The sequence below is a fragment of the Anas platyrhynchos genome, chromosome 12 (genome assembly GCF_047663525.1).
Source record: "Anas platyrhynchos isolate ZD024472 breed Pekin duck chromosome 12, IASCAAS_PekinDuck_T2T, whole genome shotgun sequence".
Taxonomy (NCBI): domain Eukaryota; kingdom Metazoa; phylum Chordata; class Aves; order Anseriformes; family Anatidae; genus Anas; species Anas platyrhynchos.
This window is the reverse complement of record NC_092598.1, coordinates 9374164-9393469: the sequence shown is the minus strand read 5'-3', so window position 1 is coordinate 9393469 and position 19306 is coordinate 9374164.

Genomic DNA, 19306 nt, shown 5'->3' with positions numbered 1-19306 from the left:
TTGAGAGTAAGATTTCATAGCATTAGGGGTGAAAACAGGAGAGAACAAAGAAGAGTAGGTCACAGGCTTGAGGTTACTTTCAGGGTGACTTTGGGGTTCCATTTCACCTCTGTGTCTTTCCCAACCTTGATTCACCATACCCACTTGTAAACTTGCCAGAGCAGGAACGTGTCTCGCTATGCTTTGTTCAGTTCCAGATGAGTCCTCGCGAATAAACAAGTTCCTGGAAGGGAAACCACGCTGTGTGTTTACAGGACACGAGCTGACCCATATCTTAAATGCTTTCCTCGATGCCCCTTGAAGTCTCTAGATTTCACTTTTATTGTGTTATATCGAACTTCTGGTGCTGCAATGATTTATTCTCTGTGCATGAAGTCATGCCATTGATGTTAGCATCTCCCACATTGGGTCACGGCCATGCCCTCATCCGCCCAGATTTGTCACGCAGGTGGCAGGAGCATCTTCAGCAGCGCTCTGCTGTGGCCTGGTAAGGAGCACAGACACACACACACACACACACACACACACACACGCTGCCTCGCTGCTGCGGAGCCATGGCCCTGCTTGGTGCCCAGCGTGCCAGCCCCAGCTGGCTGGCAGATCGCTCTTGGGGCCGGCCAGATCTCTCTGCCATACTCTCTCATGCAGAGGGAGGGAGGCTGCGGCGCCATGCTTGCAGCATACGAGGTGCCAGCGATGAGGTGGAGCAGTGCGAGGTGTGGGGTCTGGGCTCTGCTGCATCGCACAGACTGCGTGAGGGTTCCCGGCCTTGTACGGCACAGATCAGATGGACCCACAGCTCACTCTGCTGCCACCACGTCCCCAAGGGCACAGGATTTCAGACTGAGGTTTTGTTTTGTTAAACTAGCGCATGGGAGAAGGGAAGTAGATACATGTGCTTTATATAAAAGCTGCTCATGAATCTGCCCACTGGGCTGAGCGCGTCTGAGCGCTTGCCAAAAGGAGGGTGGAGAAAGCTGCTCTGAAAGAATTCTTGCTAAGGGGTTTAAGTCTGGGAGCCAATGCACTAATGCCTTGTAAATTGGTTCAGTGACTTTTACTCATTTATATGCACTCCCTTTATTATAGCCCCAGACCCAGGCTGCCTTATTTTTGGCTTTGCTGCCAAACACTGTGCAAATGCAGATGGTTTAAGTGTATCACTGGCGATCCCCTATGTATTGTTCCTGTTCTGCAGTCTGCATTGTGCCTCTTTTAGCCACTGAGTGTATGTGTAAGAACTCCTAATAGCTTGGAAATCAGTCAGTATGGATTTTTTCCCCTATCCTGTTGAAACTGATCCATCCGTGTGGTGGCATCAGCAGCCAGTATTTTCCTTTATTTAAACACTAGAGGCCATTCTCAGCTGTGATGCTGGTCTCTGCAGTGAGGCTGCTGTGATGTGCACTACTTTGAATTTAGCCTTTGCAATGGAATGTAAAATACTATGTCTCAGTCTTCTGCTAGAACCGATAAAATAATATCTAATTCTTAATAGAAGAAATATATTTATAATTGCATACAAAATCCTAGCTTCTGACAGCATAGGGGGAGCACAGATCTGTTGGAAGTTCAAGAATTTAGGTTTGTGTGTTTTTGGCAGAAAGAGGTACCCTGCAAACAGCTCAGGGAAACTAGTCACAGAGATTGAAGGGTCTGGTCTATTAAATGCCAAATTTCCGTGACTGTCATCTTTGCAATGCAGTGCAAAATTCATTTTTAATCTTCTGACTACCTTTGAATTACTCAGTATATTAGTGCTGAGGTACGGGACGGGTGTCCCCAGTCACGTGCTAACATTGCTGGTTTGTAAGTATCTCATTGCAACTTCACTAACTGAGGGAGTGATGCAGGATGAAAAATGTGTAATGAATAATGAAAAGGCTCAAGCTTTAGGGATTAATGATTCATGCTGAAATATATCTGCCCTAGACAATTTTCTTTTGCTGATATTTCATCCTGAATGTACAAATGGTTGTGCCGTGCCCATCCCTGTGCACTTTCGCAGAGATTAAAAAGAGTAAGAGTTGCCCGGTAATATCCAAACAGAATCTCAAATGGAAGAACACAGGTATTTAAAGCACAACGGAAAATTTAAGGCGTTTAAATCCATGCTTGGACTTCCCAGGATTTACATAAATGTTGGAAATTCAGAGAATCAGAAAATGAATGATTTTGTGGTATGTGAAGTCTGTGCATGAGCACTTACATTAGGGTCTGTCTGCCTGAGTGCACTCCTGAAAAAACATGCCTCTAAATCATTGTGTTAAGATCTATTTACAGTAAACAACGGGAAAGATAAATGGTCATGAATTGCTGGAAGTAGATTTGCAGCTATTTTGACTTGTCACCAGTTTAATGCATAATTTACAAATTATGCTGAATTAACCTTACAAATCTGGTTTTGAAAAGAATAAAACACTTGATTAAAAAAAACAAAAAACACAACACGCACACACCACCTTTTATGTATTATTTGCACTCTCAGTGCAATGTTTTTAAATGTGCTTCAAGTGCCTTGGAGCTGAAACGTCTAGTAATTAGTAATATTTGCATAACAGAGTAGTTTGCAGCCCCACCTGAAGCTGCTCGAGGTTATGGGAGAACAGTGGCTCCAGCCTCACCCAGCAGCCTGGCTCCAAGCCTGACCTGCAGCCCTCTGGAGCCCGTGTGCTGGGGCTGTTCTGTGCTCCTGGTCTGAAGCACAGAACCCTCCGTGAAAGCGAGGATCTGGCACCTTAAAGTATTTGACTCAAGCAGCCAGATGTTACTAGCATGTTGATTTCTCACAGCTTTATTTGGCTTCGGCAAGACTGGGCTAAGATCTCATTAGAAAAACTTTCTCGTGACGCTTCCAGCGCTTCCTGCCCATGTTCAGGAGACAAAGGATCTGGCTTTCTTGAAGAATTTTGTTGTTTCCGCTCCTGCCCTTGGCCAGAGTCTGCAGGTGCACAGCGGCACAATGAAAAATGCCTTCTACGTGTTTCCTTCAAAGCCTCAGAAAGGTTGCTGTGGTGGGGGCTTGGATAGCAGACGAGCCATTTCCAGCTGTCCCTGAGGAGCATTGTCACAGCCTGGCCTGCCACACAGGAAGAGTGCAGAGGTGTTCTGAAACGTAAGCACTAAACGGGAGCCAATTTTTGAAATCTGCCTCATCAGAAACAAAAAGGCACGCATGCAGATAGCAGGGAAGTGCAGTGCGTCAACACTCTGGAATGCGCTGCGGCTGCTGGTGACTCCTCGGTGGTGGCTTCCAGCTGGGGGGGCAGAGGTGTTGGGTGGCTCTGCTGGGAGCAGTCCCATGGGATGAAGCTGCCCTCTTCGGCCCAGCACTGAAACAGAGAAGCTCATCTGTGGAATCGCGGAGTATTTGCTTTGCACAAACACTCTGACTGTCACAGCAAAGATTTTCTGTCCTGTCTTATCGGGGGGGGAAGGTGTTACTCTTGTCATTACAAAAAGTAGATTTCCTTTAAGACATGGGTCAAAGTCAGACTAAAGTGATGTGAACTTCAGAGAATGCTTTGACAGTGGAAGTGTATCAACCAGCAGGCTGAGATATTTAATATACTAGGTGAAAGCCTGTAAAAAGAGAAGATTTCTCTGTGATGAATCAGTTTACTCTATTGGAGCAGATGATCTCTGACAATTATACAGGTGAAGATATAAGGGGCTTCTCCTGTGGCTGCTTTTTAAACTCCTGTTTTTCACAGTTCTTGAATAAGAGTTGAAATAGTGGAATTACTTCTTTAGCAGTGATTGACCAGTTCAGGTGTCTTGGGCTATGTTTGAAAAGATGCTGTGCTTTATGTTGACGTGACTGTCTGGAGGTAGAGAAAAGTGTGAAGAGCAACAGTGATCGTGGCGTTTAACTCTTCAGCGAGGGTTTAATGCATCACAAATCAGGCAAATGAGAAATTCCAGGTTCTGATTTGGCTTTGCAGAGCAAGAGAGCAACTAGCACGTGAAAAAAGAGACTGCTGTACCACATGGCTTCGTTAATAAATATGAACAAATGTAGTTTGCAGCATAAACCTGTAAGGTTTGTGTGACCAAAAGAATTCAGTGACAGAGAAATCTTTGCTTCATTCTGCTTATTGCTGGAGGGTCAGAGACTTCCCTGCTTCTGCAAGAGGAGTTGTGCCTCTTAGGCAGAGCAGCTTATTAGCTTGCCACCTTTATTGATCAGGTGCGGCCAGGAGCCTGGGGTGCTGGAGAGATTCCTCAGCTGGCCGCGGCGTGGCATGCTGCCTTGAAAGGAATTGCTGGGGCTGAGCAGCTGGAGGTGGTGCTTGGGTGGTTGCAGATATTCCTGTCACAAAGCTGAGAATTTGTTTTTCTTTTGCTGTGTAGGGATCCTTCCCACCCCCTCCCGTGCCAGCTGCCATGCTGCATTTCCTCCTTTTTCCCTGCTGGTCCATATGTGCCCAGCATCCATGTCCCTTCCCTGTGCCACGCCACCCAGCCATTACGCGCCCGTCTCCTGCTCCCTGCTGCAGCCTCCTCCAGTTCTCTGTCCTCCCCTGTGCCTGCTGCGGGGTGTTGGGTGCTGCTCTGCCCCTCGAGTCTGGGAGCAGCTGAAGGGAGCAGCCCCCCGCCTGCAATGCTGGGGAACCTAGGGAACCTGCTTTCCTGCTTTTGTGTTTGGTTTTTCCCAGCAACGATTTCCTAGCCAATGCCAAAAGTATTTTCTGGGGTGACTGGATATACATGCCGTAAGCCACCCTCCCACAGCGTGATGTAGGAGCTCGCACTGGTGCAGTGTGTTTCAGGGCTAAACCACCTCATTTTAGCTGCATTGATACCTCATCTACAAAAACGTGTGTGGCATCATAAAGCTAGGGTTGGACGTGCAGGACAGTTTGCTGGTCAAGTTCATCCTGGTGTCTGGAGCAGGGCCCTGCTGGGCAGAGCAATGGGCAGGTGGCATTTTGGTTTGAAATCTTCAGCCAGCTGTGGCCACAAAGCGCTCCTTACTCCACTTCTGCAAGGAGGTGAAGGCACTAGGGTAACTCCTTTATTGACTTACCCAGCTGTAGCTTAATTAAGTTTTAAAATTGGCTTTACTTTAAATTCTTATGGCTGAATATAGATGAAGTCCCTAGAAACACATTTATTTGTGAATGACTCAAATAGCTTACCAGTTTCCTAGATTTTGTGGAAATTGTGCCCTCTCTTTAAGGATGGCTTAGATTTTTTGTTCTAGATTCTGGTCTGTGACCCACCGTTTTGTTACAGTACAAGTAATTACATCACGTTGGGAAGAATTGTCCCATTTCCCTTAATGGTGCTACTGGCATGGGTAAGGTGATCTGAATTTTGGCTGTACTACTGCAGGGTGACACAGCTTGCAAGTGTCTGTTTAAAGTACTAAGAAATACAGTAGCAATTTTGAAGACTTTTAGTACCATTTAAAATCAGATGTTGTGTTCGTTTTCTTGAAAGCGGGAGTTGACTTTGGGTTTTAATTGGATTGGTGACATTCCTCTGTGTCTGTTACATGTATTACCAAACTGTAGTGCCAGCTACTTCCAGCTATATGCATGAAGCAAGCACAAAGTACTTCAGCAGCAGAAAGCCTTCACTGCTGCTGCTGCAAAGAGGCGTACAGGGGAAGGGCACGTACCGTGCTCTGCCTGTATTGTCAGGGGAGGCCTGCTTGCTGTCAAGGGTTTCTTCTTTCTCTGGTTTAACAATTGATGTAGGGATGTGTAGGGCCAGAGGATCCCTGAAGCTTGTGAAGTACTTGTGTTTTTATGAGAGCGGAATGGGGATTGTAGCAGAGAACCCAGTGGGCTCTCCAGCTCTTCCTCCCTGTCACAGAGAGAAACAGGGCTGCTGTTGCCAGGAGGTGCTGTGGAGTTCAAGCACCCCAGGCCAGTGTTCCCTGTGACATTCATTGCTTACTTATTGGACCACTTAGGATATTTCTCTCCTCCTTGGCTGCAAGAGGAGACTTTTATTGAAGAGAATGAATAAGTGATTCTTCAGCTCTCTGAAGGCATTCAGGGAAAGGTCCGTATCGTGGTGCGAGGGGGAGATATGGTCTGGATGCCCAGCTGATGTCTGAAAGGGTGCTGCAACACCAGTCACCTTCAGTGTCTGAAGGACACTGCCTTCCATGTTTCCCCTAAAAAGAGAGGAAATCTGTTGGTGAAAGGAGAGGAGGCAAGAGAAGGGCTGTTCAGGAGGGGGGTTACCAAAGACAAGTAGTTGTTTGACGTGCATAGCAGGATGAACAGAACTGTAGTACTGAAGAACACTTTGATGAAGCAGCATACCCCAAACACCCCTGAACACATCTTTAGCTGTAAGAGATTATCCCAGAGATAAATCTGAGGGTTACTTCAAGGATGTGGGCTTAGAGTGGAAAGGATGAGTAGGTGAGAGGGAAGGTGAGGCTGCTTGTAGAGCTGGGGATCATCTAGCGTGGCTGTCTGTTACCTCTCCCAGATCTATTTCCTAGTAAGCAAGTCTTCCCTGCTTAAGTTTGTGTGTTTATGTGCCAGACAGCGACTGCAGCATGTCAGTAAATGCTATCAAATGCACTTTGAGTACAATTACACATGGAAATGGGAACTTTTGTTTTGTTTTTGGATACAGTAATTCTGGTTTGTTTTGACCCATCTATGCAACGGATTTCCGCTGTGTAACAAAGCTTGGGGCAGGAAGCACATTGTATTTGGACTTCTGCTGAAATAAGCTACAGGCTGCTGTAAAATATTAATCTTTACCTTTAAAGCAGGCCTTTCCCCATTTGAATAGTTTTTTTTTCCTCTTCTTTTCTCTCCACACTTCCGAAAAAAGTGGCTATTGGACAAAACAAACAAAGCAAAATATAACATAAAGGAGAAGAATGTTTTTCTCTGTTGGAATAGTATTTTAATGCTAATAACTTGTAGAAATGAGAGACCTTGGAGGAAGGAAAAAGAAGAATCTCATTTAAGAAGTAAAACATACTCTCTGTTGTTAGCAGCTCACCACCCTCGATAGGGGTTATCTCGGTTTGCATACATCTGAAATTTTATCCTGAAGAGCTGCTGTGACCCAGGATACAGTAATCACCTTGCATGCAAGTACAACTGCAGCAAGTATTCATCAGCCTTCCTGGTCTCTCTTCTGTGGCTATAACATCTATTTTTTTCCCTTTTTTCTGTATTAAAAAAAATATCATTAGCATTGGCCTGTAAAATCACTGATAGCACTGGTAGGTTAACTAACAGATCTCAAGAAAATCAGCAGCAGTAGAGAGACTTCACCTTTAAGGTTTAATTTTTCTCTAGGCCACTAGTGCAGTGGTGCTTTGAGCTCTGCATTCAAAATACGTGCAAAAAAAGTGGTATTTTGCATATGTAAACAGTGTGTGTTTTAAACCAATCAGTTTGGGTATGTCTGCACAATGCAGTAGCAGCTAGCACTGCAGATGGAAACTCCATTCCTTCTGTTTACCGACCTGCCCGAGAGTAACAGCTGTGCTTACAATAGTCAAATCTTCATGGCTGAGGACTTTTTAGTAAGTGTGAATATCGGTACTGTACAAAGGCAAACCTCCACTACTACTAATGCCCTCTGATTTTAAAAGGAATTTTTTTGCAGTAATCTTATGAGTGGTTTTATTATTGGATGTGTGTTAATTCCATCCTAATTCCATTTGTAATGTGAAAAGTAAAAGACGAGATATACAATGAAATGTAAGACTTCAGCTGTAGTGAAAGCTGGTCTGTATTTTCTAAAAAATCTTCTTTGGCAGTTACATGGGTGAGCTAAGAGGATGAGCAGAGAGGAAGATATACATGGAGAAGATAAAAGTCTCTGTCTTCTAAAATGTTCTGTGGAAAATACTTGGAATAATTTCTGTCCTTTCAGTCAGGTTCATTATGTAGACAATATTCATCTAGCCTGCATATTGAGTAGTTTTCTTTCTTCGTGCCTTCCCTGAATAGGCCTCAAAGATGAGAGAAATTTTTCATTTGTATATATCCCAGGTCAACGTTAAGATGCGTTGATGTTTCCTAATAACCAGAACGTTAGTTGAGACTTGAAGACTTTGGGGAGGGCGATGCAGTGAGCTGCTTGGTGGAAGGTCTCATGCCTGGTAGAGCTTTGAGCACTTCTCATGACTTGCCACAAGCCCAGGTCTGTTTTCACCAGAGCTTTGTCTTCCTTTTGTGCTGCTTTGTACTGGCCAGCTCTCATTCCAGTGCTGAAAGAATGTACCCCACCTATTGTGGGGAATTAATCAGCTCTTAAGAACAAGAGGAAAAACACATTGCATCAATCTCGGAGCAGAATCTCCTGGGAAGCTGGAATTCAGGAAGGATACAAGAATGTGAAGTGAAAGCCAGCATAATCTTAAACACATTTTTTTAACCTTGAGAGCATCTTGTGGAAGGTTACTTAGTGGATGGTTATCTGTGGCCAGAGGCTACTGAATTTCTCAGCAGACCACAGTGGCTGTACAACTTGCTGCTGGGGGAGGTCAGTACTAAAGATAGAAACATGGGTTTCTGCTTCTGTTCAGAAAGCTTTGCACAGGGCTCACCAAGCACAAATTTATACAGCACACAGCCTAAAGCAGCTAATTGTAAACCAGCATGTTTTCATGTATAATCTGCAGAGGCTTTCTAATCTCAGCGATCAAATAGCTCAGGATGATTGTAATGGACCGTGGAGCTTTCCCCTGGTTCTAGCATGTGGCTGAGGAACAATGTTCAGTGCCCAAGGAAAAAATGGTTTCGAGTATGTGGGCCATGTAGCATCTGCTCAGCCTGTGTTGGCAGTCATTGCAGTGAGTGGTGGAACTCAAGCTGTTGTCTCTCCTTAAAGAGGAGGCTGGTTGGACACTCACAGTTTTCCTTGGTGAGTGAAGAGTTCAACCAAAGTTCAAGCATTAGGCTGCAGGAGATGAATTTGCACCTTTGTCCAACATTAAGCTCGCTTAATATGAAAATAAGGAACTAGTGCTGCAGTATGAAGTGCTGTGTAGTCAGGATGACATGCAAAAAAACCTGAAAATAGTCTCCTGATAGATGGGGAGGACCTGAAATACATCACTAGAAGGCTAATAATTTCAGCGTTTTCTCTCACTTGTACTACCAGAGACATTTCTGGGAAAGGGCAAAATGTTTACAGAATCAAAGCAGTTGAACCAGCATCATTTCCTCTTCTGGAATTTTTGAAGAATTGATAAAAATTTGCTGTTCATCATCCTTGCTTAGCAGTCCATCATTCCTTTATGGGAGTTGTATCTCACTGGTGTAACAGTGAAAGTGCACTGCGTGTTCAGGCAGGCACTCTAATATCATTTACTGCAGTGCATACCGAGAGTGGTCCTTTTCAACACAGGATGTGTTTTGACCCAGATGGTCAAGTATTTTGCTGTCCTGATTTTTTTTTTTTTATCAATTATTGGATTTTTTTTTGAATATTCAGTGACTTAAAGCATGTACTAAATGATACTGCCATAAAATACAGTGCGAGACAATTTAAGATCTGTTACGAGGTACTAAATGACAAGCTGTACAGATGAAGTAGGCCAGGCACTAAATGCAGAAGGATAAACAAACTTGTTTTTGCATTTCCAGCAATAAGCAACTTAAAACTAAATAATTTTTAATAAATGGGTTTAAAATTATAAATTAATATATATTGTAATTCATATGTAATTATTACTTGAATTGAACCTAGAATATAACCTGTATAAAGTAAAATATATTACACAGCGAATACAAGATCCAGACAGGCTATTCCTGAGCTGCCGCCTCTGCTCTGGCACATTGACGAGATGCCACGAGGTCGGTTCAGGGGCCTGGTCTGGCTGGAAATGATTCCCTTCAGTTAGTGCAGGTGAGTCTGAGGAATTCCTGTCTGATGCTGCAGAGGAGCTGTCTGTCTTTGGGCACTGTAGGAGTAACAACCAGCGGGTCATTCAGGTGTTGCATGAAACCCCATCTAAGACATGCCTGGGAAACGGGTAATGATCTTTGCTTGCTAGAGCCGTGTTCTGGTACGCTGACTGGCCCCGGGTAGCCTCATAACTGGTCCCAGTTAGTTGGGACTATTCAGGAATTTCAAGAGACTAATTTTCTCTATCAGAAAAGGCATGAATCGCTCCCACAATGCTGTTGGTTGCTATTACTCACAAAGTTCTAGTGGTCTGGATTGGAAATTGCTAAATTATTGCAGCTCCATCATCTTTACTGATAGATTTACCATTAATGTGACAGTTAAGTGGAACATTAAATATTATAGCCATTATTTCATCTTCTTTTTTAAAACACAGTCTAGCTGATTAAGTGTAATTTGACTTCAGCTATACTTGTGTAACACATTATGCCAATATAAATGCCTCTAGTGCAGGTGAAACTGAGCTCTTAGTGAGGTCAAGATGTATAAAGTTTAGCTAGCTGTCAATTTTTATGAATCTGCTCTGAAATACTTTTGTCCGCAGACAGGCAGCTCTTCAACAGAACAGATTTCACAGATGAAAAAAAAAAAAAAGTAACCAGATTATGGCAATCCTCTCCTTAGTACTGGAAAGTTAAGAATTTGAAACGTAAAGTGTGGTAAGTTTGCCAAAATATGAACCAAAATTGTATTGCTGTTAAGAAACAAAACAAGTGTCAGAGAACCCTTATCCTTAGAAATAATAACAGCAATAAAGGAACATTTGTGTTGTGCCTTGTGTTCAGGAACAGCGTGATGTATCTAATGGGATATCAGCATCATCTGGTTGCCTTGCAGCTTCTGTGGAGGACACAGGATATTGCGGTGACAAATGCTACTTCATTTCCAGGTAGAAGATAGTGGGTTTGACGTTATCCGATCCAGTCCTGTGTGGTTAGGCATTACAACTATCTGACGTGTTCGTGGCCTCTTCCAGTGATGTCGGCACAGTACTGCTGAGTGCACCACATGCTTATGCCTCACAGCACAGCTAGGAGGTGGTTACATTGCAGTATTCCTAAAATCTCCATCTGGCTTGGGAGCAGCTCGGTATTGATCTCAGAATGGCCTGGGAATGACCATAGTGAAAGAATTAGAGGATGGACTAATGTAAAGCTTCTGAAACGGGTTGAATTTGTATGTTTGATTGTGATTAAATAAATATTTTTTAAAAAGAAACAAAAAACATACCTCGTCTCCTAAAATGAAACATGAAAATAGAGTGAAATTAGTAAAGAAAGAGATTTTGATGGAAGTGATTTCCCAAAATTAATGTCATAACTAAAAAATAGCAAATGTTACATAGAGTTACTTATTTCTCTAAGAAACCAAATATACTTTTTGTGCAGTAGCATTTTGCTTGAATCAGTTATTCCATTTTGAGGTCAGGCTGCTTTTATATTATCATCACCTTTAGAACATGATGTGATATACAGACAGCCATAAATTGCCTCGTGTAACACAAGAAATAAAAACGTAATGGATTCCCATTGAATTATAAATGGCAGTGGTAAGAAGACCTTCATAATTTTGTGGCTTTGCCACACATGAATTATAGGCGTGATCTCTCACTCGCAGGATGCATATAAATATCTATAATCATTGCGCATTCATTTATGCATTCTCCATTATGCTTGTAATGTGTCTGAAGGTGAAAATACGGCCATGTAAATGACAGCAGAGTTCAGCAGCAAGATGTTTCTGATATCTGTGCCACAGTGACTCGTGTCGGAAGGAGAAGCCCTTCCACTGTATCTCCTGGGGGCTGCCTGGAGTGGAGGGGTGCAGTGGGCACACAGAGGAGCCCTGCATGCACCTCCCAGTCAGGGACAGCGAGAGGATTAATGGGCAGGCACTGGGCTTTGAGTTCATGGCCCCACCACATCCAGCTCTCATCTTATGGATTTTTCAAGAAAGTTCTGAAAGCTCCCATCCCCTTTGCTTTTCCACATGCATAAACAAGTGAAATGGCTGCAAGCAGTAAGCAGAGACAAGTAAGCAGAAGTGATCTCGTGCAGGACACTGCTTGTTGTTTAGTTTGAAAAGTGATATACTGTCCAAATGATCAACTCTAGGAGGTTGAACAAAGCTGATGGCTGGTGCTGGCAGCCAGGCTTCTTGTTGCACCCTGGTGGGTGCTGACACCCAGCAAGCCCCCAGCACAAGCTTGGTCGGCCTCATGCTGCCTTGCGTTGCGGTGAAAATGGAGACAAGGTGAGGCAGTGCTTATAATGAGCTTGCCACTGCTTTGAAAAATGTAACCCGGTGTAATTCAAGTAAAGCAGTGTCCCTGTAGCTGTCAGCACGAACAAAGACCACCGAAATGTACTAAGTGGGAGTTTCTGTACAGAATAATTTTGACACATCTCATTGCTTCCTTTATAACCTCATCCAGGGAAAATAGGCTCGCTACTCCTGCAGTCCTCCGGTTGGTATGACCGCACAGATTCCTGCCACATATGTTAGATCTGCTGATTAAAATACAGGATACTACTTTCCTTTTTTTTTTTTTTTTTTTTTTTTTTCTTTTCTGTTAATTTATCTCATTATCATCAGCTTTGTAGATCTTATTTTTTAACCTTGGAAGAAGACATCACTGAAGTAATAGCTATTAAAAATAATTTCTTCCAAATGCCCTGCCTAACAAAGACACCACAACCCAAGCCAGGGCAGGAAGTGCCGTTCTCTCAAAGACATCAGTGTTCATGAGGTTTGCCAGGTTTCCTCACTGGGTTGTACACCCAGTTTCACCTTGCTGCCTTGTGATCGGTGGCAGGTCTTTCCACCCCAACCACCATCACCTCTTCTGTGTGCTGAGAGGAGGCGTTGCTGGGTCCAGCACAACAGCTGCCCCCAGGAACCTCGTGGTTTCAGTTTAATTCCTGTTCTTGTTTCACGAGTTTCCCTTTATAGTTTTGTAATAGCTCTGGTGTTTTTGGTACCATTGAGAGATTTGGGTGAGAGTACAGTGAAGGCTGGGTTATATTTGCACTCCGTTAAAGGTTTGTTCCGGTAGGAGAACCTGGATTTAGCCACGTTTTAAGTACAAGGGAAATGAATTTTATTGTTGTGCTTACAAGAGCCATAGAATGAAATGGTGTGCAGTGGACACTGCTGGTTTAAAAACTCAACAAACCTGGAAGAAGAAAGCGCTATCCTTCCTCAAAACGGTGCTGCTCTTTTGTTCGTGTTTTGTTAGATCTCTGCTGCCTGAGGATTTATTTTAATGCAGTTACCTGTGGAGTTATTTAAAAGCACTCTTGCAAATCCTCTCAAAAGGATTCTGCAAGTGCTACACTTAATTATTTCAAGGAATGAAAATGACCTTTAATATGTTCTCCTGCATTAACCTTCTCCTCTGTAGTAAATAAGATGGTGCAAAGTATAATTTTCATGTACTGGACATTGCATTAGGCAAATACATAAATGAGCATTTCTACAACTTCTACTATATAGATATATTACAGCAGGTTGCCACTTTACTAGCCTGGATAATATTTTTTCCTTACTTCTGAGCTTATTACCGGCAATTGTTTGGATCATATAAGCTGTATATCCTTTGCAGCTGAGATAGGCAAACATTTAATGCTGCTATTTACAGGGAAATTATTGTCTAGATTTGATGAAAGGGATAACATTGTGCCATCATTGGGTCTTCACTCCGTGAATTTTGTTTTAAAGGAATACACTGCTGACAGTGAGATTCTCCAAGGACATATCTTTTTTTTTTTTCTTTTCTTTTTATATCAGAGCTGAAATACAATCTTGGTTTTAGAGAGACATATAAAGGTGTTTTTTCAACCAACTGACCAACCACCCCAAAACCCTAATCCTGCAATAATTCCCCAAGCCTCTCCAAAAGCAGCTCCCTCTCAACAACTTCTCCTTTTGAATTCTCAGCTCATACAAATTCTCTTGTTTCCATAGGGCTGCCTGCACGGCCTCTGATAGTTCTCTGCTTCTCTGCGGTTGGGCGGGATGTTTGAATACATGCTAACAAGAGCAGGCTTCTGTTTCTTTATGACGGTGAGCACGGGCTCATTAAGTAGCACAGTTGTGTGAGCCCTAAGGCCAAATGTCCAGGGACTGCAGAGCGGTGTGTTCCTTGAAGTGGCAGGCTCTACTGCGAGCCCTAACTCCTTTCACAGTCTTACTTCATAGAATGGCTTGGGTTGGAAGCGACCTTAAAGATCATCCAGTTCCATTTCATTACTGAGACCTTCTTAAGGAGCGTAGGAATGCTTTCATGCTTCAGCTTTTTTCCTGGAATGATTGTTGTAATTACACCTAAGTCTAGGAGGCAGGCATTGGAAAGCTGTCCCCTGTAACTGGGGATTTGTGTGCACAAAAGATGCAGCATGTAGGCAGCTTTTCTGAGAATTTCTAAATTTCTAAAGAAATTCTTAGGAAGAATTTCTTTACTGAAAGGGTTGTTAGGCACTGGAACGGGCTGCCCAGGGAGGTGGTGGAGTCACCATCCCTGGAAGTCTTCAAAAGACGTTTAGATGTAGAACTTAGGGATATGGTTTAGTGGGGACTGTTAGTGTTAGGTTAGAGGTTGGACTCGATGATCTTGAGGTCTCTTCCAACCTAGAAATTCTGTGATTCTGTGATTCTTTTGCACCTGCTGTGTGCACACCGGCAGGGCACTGAGCTCTGCGGCCTCGCAGTGCCCTGTTACTGAGCTGTGCCTGCCTGCGTGCTGGGTGGGGGTATGTGTGGCCGAGGGGTGAGCAGTTGACTGCAGAGATTAAGCAATTGCATGCCCAGTTTTGAGATAAAAGCTAGAAGCTGTGGGTAAAACTGGCTGGAAATATGATCATTAGTAACTCATACAGTTAATAAACTCTGTAGACAAGCAGTCATCCAGCCATCTGTCTAACTGCATGTACAAAGTCCTCCCCAAAGTATGTGCTACAATACCCTCTCAAAATGTGTATCATTAAGGATAGTGCAGTATTTGTAAAGCCATTCCATTCCATATTCAATGCCTTCCCAAACTGGACCAACCAACTCTGTGGCTACTATAATGAGAAATCATTTAGTGGTAGTGAAATTGAGCCAAGCCTACTGGTTTGTACAAACGGATCAGAACCGTGTTCCCATGCAGTCCATCGCTGGTGCAGAGCACTGTGGCTGCTTGCCATCTAAAATACTGCTTCAAAGATGAGGAGCCAATTCCTCTAGAAGTTACTTTGGGTAAGATCTTAAAGCAGGCTGAGCAGGGCAGGGCTTGGAAGCCTCGTTCCTCCTCCTAGGGATCATTTATGTAAATGGCTTCATCAGCCCGGGAAAACACTGGTAGCTCTTAATAAAGGTCACTTAAATCCTAATGAGCGAACGTAGGCAAGTGTGTGTGCGTGTTAATTTTGTATGAGCACAGTTGCTGGTATTTTAAGTCATGAATTTAAATGCATGCAAATCCTTCTAATGCACTAAATCGGTAGTTGTTGGAGTCTGAATTTCAGAAGTAGCTGTGTCATGGAAGGTGCTGGGGTTTTTTGTTTGTTTGTTTGTTTTTGCTTTAAACCATCATTGTCACCCTGCTGTTAGCTTTAAAAAATAATAATAATCCAGTACCTTACAAATAATTTAAATATGCATATAAAGCAATTATTTCCCAAAACTATATTGAAATCTTCTAAAGTTGAAAAATAAAACTGACAGCACAGCAAGCCTGATTTCACCATGATGTAGTCTTTGCTGATTTAATCACTGAGGGTTACTACTTTGCATTTTTAGTTGAAAGATTCACTTCCTTTTCCGTTCAATTTTCTTCAAAGTTCATTTTTTCTATTCCCAACTTTAAAACTTTACCATTCCCCTCTTTTGCAACTCAAAAAAAAAAAAAAAAAGAAAAAAAAAAGGCATAACTTTCAGCTGATCAGAATACTGAGAGAGAATTCGACATAATTTTTATAATAAATTGGACTTCTTGGAGAGCTTTTGGACAAATCTCCTGCCATAATTTCACAGGCAGCTGGTACAAATATCTGAAAAAGAAGGTAAAGTTTCCATTTAATCTATTACATAACTAATTCAAGTAACCATTTCATCACCTTTCATGGTAGCCTTGCAACAGTGTCTCAGGTTGCATATGCTGCAAATAAATTATCAAAAATCAAGCAAAAATGTATTTGTGTAGAAACAGTCTCATTGGAATTGGGAAAAGGAAGCCTACTGTAGTTCAGTGATTTGTATTTTATTTCTTCTTGCAAGTATATGCAACTACAGCTTGTCTTGTTTCTCTGAGCTTTTTTTCTTAAACGAATGTTGTTGCTCTAAAAGTTAATTTCTGGTGTATATCCCAGAACTGAGGATGTTGTTGGGGCATGTCTAACACAGTGGAAGCAAATGGCACTCACAGCTCCATTCCAGTCCCTTAAAGAAGTCCTGGTAGATGGCTTCTTACAGTTGGATGGAGGTGCTGATGCTCAGGTTGAAATGCAATGACACATCTTTACATACTTGGCTGCTGTAGAGGCAGGTACAGAAATAATGGTGTGCAGAAGCAATGCATTGGACTCATTGCAATTATGCCATTTCAGTGTAGCATAGAGTCAAACACACATACTCCTTGTTGAAATTTGTTTCAGTTGCATCACGATTTCAAGAACCACAATGTAAATATGAATATCTGGACGTTGCAGTTTGTCACGGTCTCTTCAAGTGCTCTAAGAACGTCAGAACGAATTGCTGTCTACAGACAAAATACTTGGAGTTAATCGTGTTTGCTCCCTATGAGGCATATCTTCAGGTAGTTCAACATAGTGACCTTGGAACAAAAATACAGCAATTTAGTATAATACCTAGTGTTCTCATTAGGAACTCATGTTCTTTATTTTTCAGGCAGTTTTGAAAACTTACCACCAACATACTCTGTGTGCTTTTTTAAAATAACAACTCCTTCATTTTGAGAGAAGGAAGCATGAACCAATTTTCTCAAATTTGCCTCAAGCCTGTTTCCAATTAGAAAAGTGAAGTGGGGTAAGGACTTAATCTGTGCTGAATGGAAAGGCATTTGTACCTAGGAGTTGTGCAATGGGAGAAACAAAGCATCCATCAGTAACTCAGAATAATGGAGCCACTGAAAATCATCAGAGCAGGACAAGCAGGAAGAATGGCCTTATTTTTCCTAAGTTACTCACTGGGAAAGACTTAAGCTGTGATTGATGAGATGCCTTAGAAATGCTAACAGTGTCAGTCAACTGGCATTTTGTTACTGCTGCAAGCAGTAAAACTAAGCAAAACTAAGGCGGCTTAGGTCTGTACCCTCTGGATGCTAGCACTTGGTAGAAGCACTCTTTCTTCCTGCATAATTCAGACATGGTTTTGGTGGTTTCATTTTAGTACCTTGAAAATACATGCTTTCTGCTTCATCCAGGCAGTGCTCACGTTAGTAGGAATGGTATAAGACAGCAAGAGTGAAAAGAGAGACCAGACATATGGCATTTCTTGGAGAAGGGAAACATAAAGCTACTCTCCTAATTTCACTTAGCAGTGAGTTCTTTGAAAAGCAGTCCAGAATGTGACAGAATGAAGTACAGTAACAGCCTAGACCCGATCAGCTCATCTGCAGAGGGAATTTAATTACACTTTTGTTTATGTAATTTCCTTCTTCCTCCCCTCTTGTCAGGTCCTGTTCTCATCAAGGGATATCTGACAAGGAAAAGATGTGAATAGGATGCAGCTGAAAGCTTTTGAGCTCTTGGGATTTAGGTAGGGAATGCAGAATCTGAGCCAAAGCCTCCTCATCTCCTTGCTGCCTGATCTCTTTCCACCTCTTGAGGAGAAGAAAGGGAGGAAAGACACGCAGGCAGCTGGGGGCTCTGAGCCAGGACAGGGGCAGCTGAGTGGGCTTCACCTTTCCCTGGGAGCTCAAAGAGAAAAGCAATTGGCCTAGCACAGCACGGCTGGGAAGGAGGTAAGCTTGGCCTATCTTTATCATTTCTCTGGATAAGAAAACAGAAATCCTGCTTACTCGGCCACTGCTGTGGCTAAGGAAAAAAGCGGCCACAGCTTACTGCAGTAGAGACATCCATCCAGGCCTCAGCTACTGAGATCCAGCTCACACCCTGAGGAAAAAAAATAAAAAAGATGATCTAAAGGTGGCCTAATCTTGGATTGCAGTGTTACCAGTGGATTGCACAAGCTAAATTAACAACGTAATGTAAAAACGGGTTTAATTAGCTTTCTAATTATGCTTAAACAGTTTTCCCCCATTCCTAAACTAATGAAGATGTCTATATCCCTACAGTGTGCTGCTGAAGGTTAGGCAGAGGATGTGTTCTTTGGACACGTGCTCTACCACTTACCCAGAAACTCCTTGGATTTTCCTTCCGTTTCAAACAAGCCCCTTCTCTAGGTGGGTTGTTTCCTGATATAAACTTCGTTCCTCACTTACCCAGATCCCATTCGCTACTTGGTTAGTCCTGATTTCCCTACTGTAGGTACTCAGCTCACTGCAAAACCTCATATGGAGTTTCCAGCTCTGTTCAGTAACTATCTTGACTCCTCACATCATGCACAGTTTTCCTGGTTTTTCATCCAACCTTTTCCTGTCTTTCTGGTGTTCCAGTGACACTGCTCTTTGTCAGGTGAGCGCTTGTTTCCCCAGTGTATTGCTTCCTCATCAGTTCTGCATTTCCTTTTGTACTGCATGTAGCTAAAACTTGTTTGGCTTTTCATCCCCTTTTCTGTCTCTCTTCTTCCCCTAGTCAGTCCCAACTATTTCTGCCTGTTGCTCTTTCCTCCTATCCCTGATGATTTGGCATTTATCTTTACAAATTCTAAGTTTTGTTACCCCTCATGCATCCTAGGACCAGCTGGAGTAGGGAGACCAAAAGAACTCTGAACTCATTCCTTGAAATGTCTTGGCTCCAACATATTCTAAGGAAACTTCCTTAGAAGGATGGGAACTTCCCTTATGAAGTTACATCAAAATCAGGCAGGTTATAATGAAAAGTAATGCTGTTTATTGTGTTTTGTCTCCTTGCTCCACAGCACAGGAACACTCCTGCTCTTAAAGAAAAAAAAAGCTTGTAAAAATCTGTAGTTAACCTAGAGAGTAGCCAGTTGTTCTAACGGGGCCCTCTCAGAAATGACCAAAGTGTTGTGGCTGAAATGCTCACAGACAATTCTGCCCTTTGGCAAATGCCCTAGGTAGCTGAGATTTGACAAATTACCAACTGAAGATGGGCTTCTGCAGCCGCAGCAATAGCCTCTGCTTCTGGCTTTGACTGAAGGAGTTTCCACAGGGTTAGGATTTGCTTGCACTTCCATCCATTCCGGGGTTTAGCCGAGCTGCTTTGCTTTGTTTGTGCTTCAGGTCTGCCAGCTAGGTATGTTTTTGTATACCATC